We start from the raw sequence: 10,257 nt of genomic DNA, 5'->3' as shown, positions 1-10,257 counted from the left end.
CATCAGAGGGAGGAACAGAGGTGGCACTACTGGGAAATATGGTCTTCAGTTGGTCTGCAGAGGGACAAAAGGAGAGAGTATTAGAAGGTAGCACCAGCCCCTGTTCCGGCTGAGAAATGACACTATTTGCGCCTGTAAACTGTCTCCCATGCGCATATGTTTGACAATGTATATGCATGTTATCTAAACCGGTGACTCTAAATTGATGAAAAATGTAGTTGCAGGGGACCACCATCTCCACCACTTGGCTCTAGCTTCCTGAGATCATGTAGTAGAAGAAATAGAAGGATGAAAAGATAGATGAACTTCATTCTGTTAAGGTATGTTAATTTTAACAATATCTAAACAATGCTTTGTCTATTTGTTTTCAGAGGTTTAGAGTTACTAAACATGGAGCACGTTCAGACAGCATGGCTTCACAATGTTAATATAATGAAATGTATCTGACAACAGGGCCAATACATGTGCTTGCTGTTTAGGATATCATTGAGATTCACTTGTGCATGATAAGAATATTCTTTGCTTTAATAAAGGCAATTTAGCTGCTTACTCAGAACAAATAGGAATAGATTGTGGATGTGCTGAATTTATACATCACTAAAATAAAAAATTAGGTTGTTTTTTATTCCACACTGACATATAATTTTACTGTTAAACTGGCTCTTGCCAGTAAAAGTCAATTTGAATGCATAGCTCAAAGCGAGTGTTCCATTAAATCTTTCAGGCCACAGGAAGTGAAGCTCAGTACACGAAAAGAATACAGTTCAAATAATTATCACTTTAGGATATTTTGTATGAGATGTTCTTTGTCCTTCTGTCCTGCTGCTGCCGTTGTTTAGAGGGTTAGAGGTTGCTAAACAATGTGGGTGGGTGTCCCGCTGTTCTTCCCTTCTGTCGGCACAAACTGCTGAACATGAATAGATCCTGTCTGCATGTGGTGGAGTTAGACGGGGCACGTAGCTCTAACATGCTGGCATGCTGTGTGCCTGTTGGAGTCACCAAGGATCATCAGCTGTCACAGTTGCACAGTTCATGAGCTCTGTCCTCTTATGGTGAAGCAAATGTAGACATATTATTACCACTGGAGATATATTCCTTACTGCTGCAAATCTTAGGTACTATAAAATAAAGTTTGTGCAAAAAGAAGATAGATAGATAGATAGATAGATAGATAGATAGATAGATAGATAGATAGATAGATAGATAGATAGATAGATAGATAGATATTGACAAGAGCAAAATTAAATCAGTACATACTAAGGGGTCATCATTATGGCAGTGCTTGGGGCATACATGAAGGGAAAAAGGGAACAAGCAGGTGGGAGCAGGTGGTGCCACTGAAAATCTGAGCAGTGGAAAGAGCGCTGAAGATGCCAACAGTCTTTTGTAGGGCCACTCATCAACAACTGGCATTAAGAGGTTAATTCCATTCCTCCATGTCTCACGCCCTGAGGTCATTGCAGTATGTTATAAAAACAGATCTGCAGACACTTGCATCTTATACTGCACGTAAACCATCACAGCCAGGCTGATTTTATGTCAAAGCTCCATTGATGAGAGTTTTTTGGGGATGCCTTCTGCCACAGACTCCTGAGGTGACCCACAGTACAATAGCTGCATTAATAGAGACTCATGGTGCTCTGTGTTATGTTTAGGTTCTTGTTTAGATTTTGTATGTGTTTATTTCAACCAATTTGTATGATCTTACACTTGTTTCAGGGGTTTTTGAAGCAGTAGAATTAATTTCTGATGTTCCTTTATCATTTTTATACTTTTCATTATGAGTTTTTTGCTTGCATTGTCACATTTTCTGTCATTTTGGATACCCATCATAAGGACAGCACCTTGTGTTTTCAGGGGAGTGTCCTAAGAGGTCATGACCTGCAGGTAATCAATGTGACGGGTTAAAAGTTCAGCTAATAGAGCTTATCCAATTTGGGGATTCAAAACTTTTTTCAACACCCTTTGGTTTAATCTTATCTCATTTTCATTTTTGTGGCACTGACCTTTTTGATGACATTATTTGACTATGATTTTTGTCTTATGTTTTGGTGAAGGGTCAAAATTAACTAAAGCAAAATAACCAAATAATGAAACACTAACCAATTTTAAAACTGCAAAAAATACAGTGTCAGCTATAGTCGCTCCATACCATTTGAAAATAGCTAACTGCACAAAAAGAATCTAGACACTACTGTGCCTACATCTTGAACAGCAAGCAAAACCATGATGACATCACCTGTTGTGATTTCCAGCCACCACACGGTATCAAAATGGCTCTTTTGCCAACAACAATATGACCACCACCACTCAAAGCCACCAATGAAAAATTTCTGAAATGGCAGCACTTATGTTCGAAAACAAAATACAGATTAATAGGAGAAAAGTAAATAAACATATTCATAATACAACTACAAAACATGTAAACTCCTATTCAGAATGCAAAAAAACCCGTTAAATTCTGGTAGGCAATAGGATACTCATTTAAAGAAGCAGGTTAATACAGGCAGAAAATGATACTTGGAAAAAGACTGAAACCCTACCATTGCATTTATTCAACAACTTAACACACTGATAATAGGACTTTTGTGAGTCTTGATAGTGAATAACTTTCCAAAATAAAAAGTTACCATTTTCCATGAAAAATGAGCAACATCTGCCATCTTGTATTCTACATTTAAAACAGTAAAAGCAGTGGCTGAAAAGAAATTGATTTCTGAATTTGAAGACTGTGGTTTTTAAAAGAAATGAAAATTACTCTGGGCAGGGGAAGAACAGCATATAAAAATAGTAAAGTTTCATCCACAATAGCAAAGCAAATGTCAATTTTCTTAAAGACGATTACCCAGTATGTCGGGAAAGGCCTGGCCAATTAGAGCAGAATGAACTCAGACGTGTAGTTCCTCCTGGAGCCAATAGTAGTCACTGTACACAGGCTATTCAAATAGCTTGGGGCAGCTGTGGCCACAGAAGTGATTCTGGAAATGTTCTACAATTGATGTCCCCGGTGGTCACTTGTCTGTTAGGTGGTAATTTAGTCTAAAGACGGGAGGTGAGTTGGGTAAACGTTTACTGGTGGTGAAAGGCAACTAACTGTGTAAACATGCTCTCTGAAAGTACTACATTTTGGTTGTTTATGTTTATTATTTAGTTTAATCTGTATTCTTTCTATAATCATACCTTCTTTGTCTTATTGGTTGGAACACGGCAACTATTCCTGGGGACCTTTGCTAGGAGATCAAAATCAAATGTTCTTCTACAGTATTTCATCATGAGGCAGTGAGTATTCTAAATACATTTTTATTATTATTAAATATGCATAAACTGTATTGTTTTATCTATTGATAAACTTCATTATTTTGAAATCATTGTGCAACATCTACCTTTTAAATTTATCTCAGTTTAATTAATTTATATGCTTATTGCCAAAAACAATCTGAAACCTTGGCAGAGTGACTTGATGATGGTGACAAGTCAGTGTGTAGTGGCAGTTCCACTCCATTTTATCGCAGTACATTAAAGTGAGGGAAGTACCCTTGTAAAACAAATTGTTAAGAGGCAATTAATATTTGATTATCTGAGCATGCAGAATAACAGCCAAATAAAATGGAACATTCATTAATTCTCTTTTTTAAAACTCAAGTTTGCATTCTTCAACCTCATTATAAATTCCTAAATACATAATCAAGAATTTTATCACCATTGATAATCTAATCTAATCTAATCTAATCTAATCTAATGTGATGTGATTTTTTTTTCATATGCAGGCGATGTTGGAAATGTGCAATAACTTGGAAGATTTACTACTGTTTGTTTCCTGCCTGAGTTAAATATGACACATATTATCTATATGTTTAAAGCAAATGCAGCTGTTCAACAACTCTAGGAATATGAAATGAAACAAGCAATTAGAACAAAGAATAGTATGCTACAGTATATATTTCACCCTGAATTCCTCATTATTTTCTGTTAGAAGCCTAAGTGCTTTATTACTCTAGCATAAAAAGGACAGTGTAAGTGAACAACATCGATAAGTTACAGTAAAGTAAGATGAAGATTTTGTGTCAAGAAGGGCTCAAAACAAAAATGGATTTTTAAAAGTCCAATTAAATGTATATTCACTGGAAGTCAAAGAAAACTTAAATATTAACATGCTAGTGAATAGCAGCCCACATAAAAGTGTTAGTCATGGTGTGGGTTTAATGAGGCACAAAGTTACAGGAAGACAACTAGGAGATGGTACACTTGAGTGCAGCTGCAAATACTATGGTGGAGTCTTGTTAGTCATACAGTAGTACAGGTTGTAGAAATCATCTCCTGGTTATGTTCATCCTGACCTATACAGTTGGTTACAGCAGTGAATGGAGCTATTGCAGTCTAGCATTGTAGTACGGATTCATGCCTGTGTGAAGCAATCTTTTGCATCTTTGTTATATATACATCAGTAAGTGAATGAAGGTAATGTGGTAATATATCTGAAGGGATAACGAAAGAAGCAGTAAATTACATTTTTTGATACTTAGTGATTTTAACGTACAAGACACAGCTCCTGATAAATAAAGACTTGAGTGGGAGGCTCAGTGGAAAAGTAACTTATTTTTATGTCTTTGCTTTATACTCATTCTTATATTATCCTACTAGCATAGAAAAATGCCACTTAGTAAAATGGGCACAATGGTAAGCCCGTCTGTTTTAATTACGTTGTGCATTTAGGAATATTAGAATATTAGAACAATCTAGACTAGAACAGGCCATTCAGCCCAATAAAGCTCACCAGTCCTATCCACTTATTTCTTCCAAAAATACATCATTGAGTTTTGAAAGTCCTTAAAGTCTTATGGTCTACCACACTACTTGGTAGCTTATTCCAAGTGTCTATCATTCTTTGTGTAAAGAAAAACCTCTTAATCTTTGGGCGAAATTTACCCTTAAAAAGATTTATGTTATCCTTTGTTCTTGATGAACTCATTTTAAAATAACTGTCTCGATCCACTGTACTAATCCATCCATTCATTTTCCATCCCACTGAATCCAGACACTGGGGTCTGCTGGAGCCAATCCCAGCCAACACAGGGCACAAGGCAGGAACCAATCCCGGGCAGTGTGCCAACCCACCGCAGGACACACACAAACGGGTCAATTTAGAATCGCCAATCCACCTAACCTGCATGTCTTTGAATTGTGAGAGGAAACCCACGCAGACACGGAGAGAACATGCAAACTCCACGCAGGGAGGACCCGGGAAGCGAACCCAGGTCTCCTAACTGGGAGGCAGCAGCGCTACCACTGCGCCACCGTGCCACCCACTGTACTAATTTTAAACACTTTAATCATGTCACCTCTTTATGGACCTCTGTTTACTGGATATGCTAGCCCTTATGTCTCTCTTTCTTTGTGCATCTTGTTGCCTTTGTTCATCAGACATTCTTATCCTTACACCCCTCTTACTTTGTTCTTCTTGATCCCTTTGTAAATTGGACATTCTAGCCTTTACTCCCCTCTTTCTTTGTCATTCTTGTTGCCTTTGTTCATCTGACATTCCACTCCTGTTGTGGACACCAGTCAATTTTTCATTTTATGTATATAGACGTTTGCCTTTCCCCAATGTTGAAATAAAGCTGTGTTTATTTTCATACGGCATATAGTGTGCTATGGCTCTGTTTTATGATTTTTCTGAAAATGGTCAGCAGGTGGTACTGTTTAATGTAATGCATCCTTCATTGAATTTTCTTTAAGGAGTTGAGCATCTGGGATAATAAGAAAAAGAGAGAAAAATATAACTGTCTTTGATTCTCTAAGCAATTGACTGGTTAAATCAAACACAAGCAACAACAGAAGTTGTGTAACAATAAACATACATAACAGAAACAATATAACCCCCAGGCTAAGATAAAAGGGGAAAATATTTTCTGATAAAGGAATCGCCAAAGAAGAGGAGGGTAAAAAGGAACAACATCACTCCACAGTAGAGAAGTGAAAATCAACATCAGTTAACAGGAAAGAATAAGGGGGTTGCAGCCAACCAGGATTTAAACCATTGAGCAGCAGTAGCCCATGTTTCAATTGAATTGCTGGAAGCACCATTAATCCGTAATGCAGATAACTTGAGATGGATTAAATTGAGAAAGGAAGGCTGCTAATTGTCCACAGTAACAGACTCAGGTGCCTTCCAGCGGGAGGTAAGAATTCATTAGGCTGGCAGAATACCAAGGCAGAAATATTTGCATTCAGAAGGTTTAAGCGAAACCCTAAAAAAGTGTAAAAGTAGGAAAGTGTGAGGCAAAGGAGGAATACTCAAAGAAATAAAAGATAGCAAGTAATGTATGTGTTTTGAAATGGAAAATACGAAAAGGCAGTGCCAGAACATGTGGAGAATAAAAACATAATTGGCCAACAGGGTCAGTGGTAAGGCTTTTCAGATGACGCTTACGAAGAGTAGAGCATACTGTGTGTTGAGTTCTGAACTGTGAATGTTGATGTTGTTCCATGAAAGGGGGAAATGAGAGAGGAAAGATCTCTGGACCAGAGATATCAGTTTGAGAGGCTTGTATGGTGCTCTACAAAACAAATAGTAGTGTGGAAACAGGTTTTTTTTCAAGAGGGAAAATGAACAAGATAGAGAAAACATAGATTCAATTAGTAGAGGAAAGTTAAAGAAACATATTCTGAGCAGTGAGCAGAGTTGCAGGTAGGAAAAAAAGTTGAACTAGGAAAATGAAAACAAGCTTGTAAAAGAGTGTAAATTGGTGATTCAAGAACTATCAAACAAACCTCCCAGCACACTGATCCCCAAAAACTGCCAAGAAGGAAATACACAGGGCCAACCACCTATTAGGTTTGTGAAATACGGTAGTAAGAATATTCCATCTTTCAGAAGGCACAAGAAGATTTTCAACACAGTGCCACATGTTGAAGACAAATGACGTTGAGGGTCCTAGGGAAGGCTTAGACTTTAATAGGGTGAACAGAATAGAAGAGAAAGAGGTGAAATAAGGGACGATAACTGTGTGGAACTTTAATAATAAAAATAATATATTTTATTTATATAGCACCTTTCCCATGCCCAATACTTTAATAAGAAAACATTGATAAGAAAATCTGATGACAGTTTGTTCCAAGTGTCTTGGTGAATTTTGGTTGTCTTACATGCTTCTGTGTCTCCAGGTAATCCAGGCCAGCCTCACTAATGTTGAGATCAGGGCTCTTTGAGGCCATACCATCGGTTGCAGAACTCCTTATTTTCCTGTTTACTGATGATTGCTCCTCATTATCTTGGATGTGTGTTTAGGGTCATTGTCCTCCTGCAGACTAATTTTGGGATGATCAGAAACCTCACTGATGGTATTAAGTGGGTGATGATCAAATCAAATCAAAATCTTTGTTGTCATTGTAGCAATGAGACATTGTACGACGAAGTTTTAGGTGCAATTTTCCAGTGCAAAAAAAAAAAATTAAAACAAAATAAAACACAATTACTCAAGTTAAAACTAAAATAAAAAGGGAATAAAATAAGCACCAAAATAGTCCATAACAGCAGAACAATGTTTTCCACTCATACTTACGTCATATTGCACTTGTCCCTTATCCAATGTTAACTTAGAGCTGTATTGTAAACATGAGAGTGTATTGTATTGTAAACATGAAGGTGCACTCGGTCAGATTGACCACTTAGCAGCATTCAGCATGGTGATGCCTGAAGGATAGAAACTGTTTCTCAGTCCATTTGTCTTAGTCTTTATGGATCTGAAACATCTGCCTGAAGGCAGGCGTTAAAACAATGCATGTCCTGGGTGTGATGGGTCCTGAAGAATTTTCTTGACATTCCTGAGACAACAGGAACTATGTAGTTCTTCTAGTGAGGGGAGAGGTCAGCCGACTATCCACTGGGCGACCTTAATGAACCTGTGGAGCTCTTTCCTCTGTGCTACTGTGCAGTTGGAGAACCACACACAGAGACAGTAGGCCATGATGCTCTCTACTGTGCAGTGGTAAAAGGAAACCAGCAGTTTCTCAGGGATGTTGTTCTTCTTGAGAACCCTCAGGAAGTAGAGTCTCTTTTGGCCTTCTTCACTACATCAGCAGTGTGTGTTCCCCAGGTCAAGTCCTCCCTAATGGTAACTCCCAAGAAGCGGAAGTCCCTGTTGATGATGAGTGGCTGGATGTTGTCTGTCTTTTTCCTGAAATCCACGATGAGCTCCTTGGTCTTGGTTATATTTAGGAGCAAGTTGTTATTCCTACACCACGTTGTCAGCCACTTCACTTCATCCCTGTAGACCGATTCAACCCCCCAAGAGACGAGCCCCACTACTGTGGTATCGTCAGCTAACTTAACAATGGTGTTCCTGTGGTGGGCAGGAATGCAATCATGGGTATAGAGGGTATAGAGCAGGGGGCTCAGCACACAACCCTGTGGGGAGCCAGTGTAGGTATGGAGAAGTAGGGGCCCACTCTAACCCTCTGAGTGTGATCACTCAGAAAGTCCTTGATCCAAAGGCAGGTGGAGTGTGGAATTCCTATGTCTGACAATTTCGTCACCAGTCTGTGGGGTAAGATGGTATTAAAGGCAGAGCTAAAGTCTATGAAGTACAGCTGTGCGTAGCTCCCCTGCTGCTCCAGATGGGACAGAACTGCAAGGAGAACAGTGGCCAAAGTGTCTTCCATAGACCTGTTTGCTCTGTAGAACCTACTTGCATTTTTTAGCATTGATAATTCAATTAATTCTGACTAGATCACCAACTACATTTTCAGAAATGCATCCCAAAACCAGCAGGAAACCTGCATTGTACTTCAGTATTGGCTACTGACACTCACCATCTCTTCTGCAAACTGCTACTTGTTTGAGCCTAAACAATTACATTTTGACGTGTCAGCACATGACGCATGCTCACATCGATCAGCATCTCAGTCTTTGTACTTTTGTACGTAGGTGAGTCACTTAGCTTTGTTTTAACTTTGGTGCAATGGCTTTTTGGCAGCAACTCTTCCATGAAGACCACTTCTGACAAGATATCTCCAGAGCATAGAGAGTTGCAGTGCTGAGCTTCTTCTGATTTCGAAGGGACATCAGTTTGATGCATTCAGTTTCTATGGCTGTCCATTGTGTTTCTGATTCTCATTCTTGCCCTTATCCTCGTTGTGCTTCTTTAGAAGAGTTTGGATATCACCTCTTGAAACTCCTGCCTACCAAGATATATTTCCTTTGGCAAAGCCTTGTTGATGCAGGATTGCCACCTTGTGTCTTGTTGCTCTGCTCACTCTTGTCATGGTGAAAGATCTGATAGGTTTAAAGATTAAACCGTCACATCTGTAAAATCCTCACCATTTAGTTGGGTTGTCCTTTGCCTAGTTTGATTCCTTCTACACCTGCTTCTGATCAGTTAATCAGTTTGGTTCAATCATCTCATTATGTCATTGATTATTATCATCTGTTTAACCTTGAACTTGATTAAATACCTACCAAGAAATCCAGTTTTTACCTGAAATAGCATCTGTAACTTAATATAATATAATAAATATTACTTTCATTAACAAACTACAAATATTTCTCAGTGCTGTTTAATTTTTTAGAAACTAAATTGTGTTCAGATTCTTATTCTATGATGTCCAAAACACAGAGAAAATATGATTTAAGCATTGTGTCTGTGTGTGTGTATGCAGATGTCAAAAATGAAAATTGATTTTAACATGTTAATACTATCATTTTCATTGGAAAATAAGGTGTTTTGCTGCATTTTGTAGATTTTCTGGATGATTGCATCCTAGCAAAAATACAAACATTTAGATCAAGCCGTTTCTGAGCTATCCACTGTGGTGGGTGGCTGGTGCCTTTGCCTGGTTGGGATGCCTTTAAAATGGAAGGACCAGGAGAAAGAGTGCTCAAGAATTGTTCTTTTGTCATCTTTTGTTATCACGGATAAACTTTTAAGTAAATCACTCAGATTTTCTGTTTGTTTTGGGGAAGTATAGAAAATGTAATAATTCATTTTATTAGGTCATCTGAAGCCACATATGTAAAGGGCATTGTGTTGGCTCTTCAAGACCCACTAAAGGAAAAAAGCTGGTCTAGAAATGGATGGCTGCATGCATCCTTCAGTATGTATCAGTCTGACAATATTCACAGTTGCTCTTGTCCCATATTTTGAAGCAGGGGGATTTTGTAGCCCCTCTTATAACATTATAGGGTGGCATGGTGCTGCAGTGGTAGTGCTGTGGCCTTGCAGTAAGGAGACCAGAGTTTGCATCCGGACTTTTCATGTG

The 10,257-nt window shown here is 38.4% G+C and overlaps 1 long non-coding RNA gene across 1 annotated transcript; it reads left to right on the top strand.

Annotated features, from left to right (window-relative positions):
• Positions 1-237: 237 nt before the first annotated feature.
• On the top strand, positions 238-5,069 carry LOC120522947. The gene is made up of 3 exons (XR_005632538.1): positions 238-320; positions 3,235-3,279; positions 5,036-5,069. It is a non-coding gene; the product is annotated as an uncharacterized LOC120522947 (long non-coding RNA).
• The last annotated feature ends 5,188 nt before the right edge of the window (positions 5,070-10,257 follow it).

This window comes from Polypterus senegalus, chromosome 2, assembly GCF_016835505.1.
Source record: "Polypterus senegalus isolate Bchr_013 chromosome 2, ASM1683550v1, whole genome shotgun sequence".
In the NCBI taxonomy this organism is placed as follows: Eukaryota; Metazoa; Chordata; class Cladistia; order Polypteriformes; family Polypteridae; genus Polypterus; species Polypterus senegalus.
Note: the sequence above shows the minus strand (reverse complement) of the source record. Positions and strands in the feature narration are given on the sequence as shown.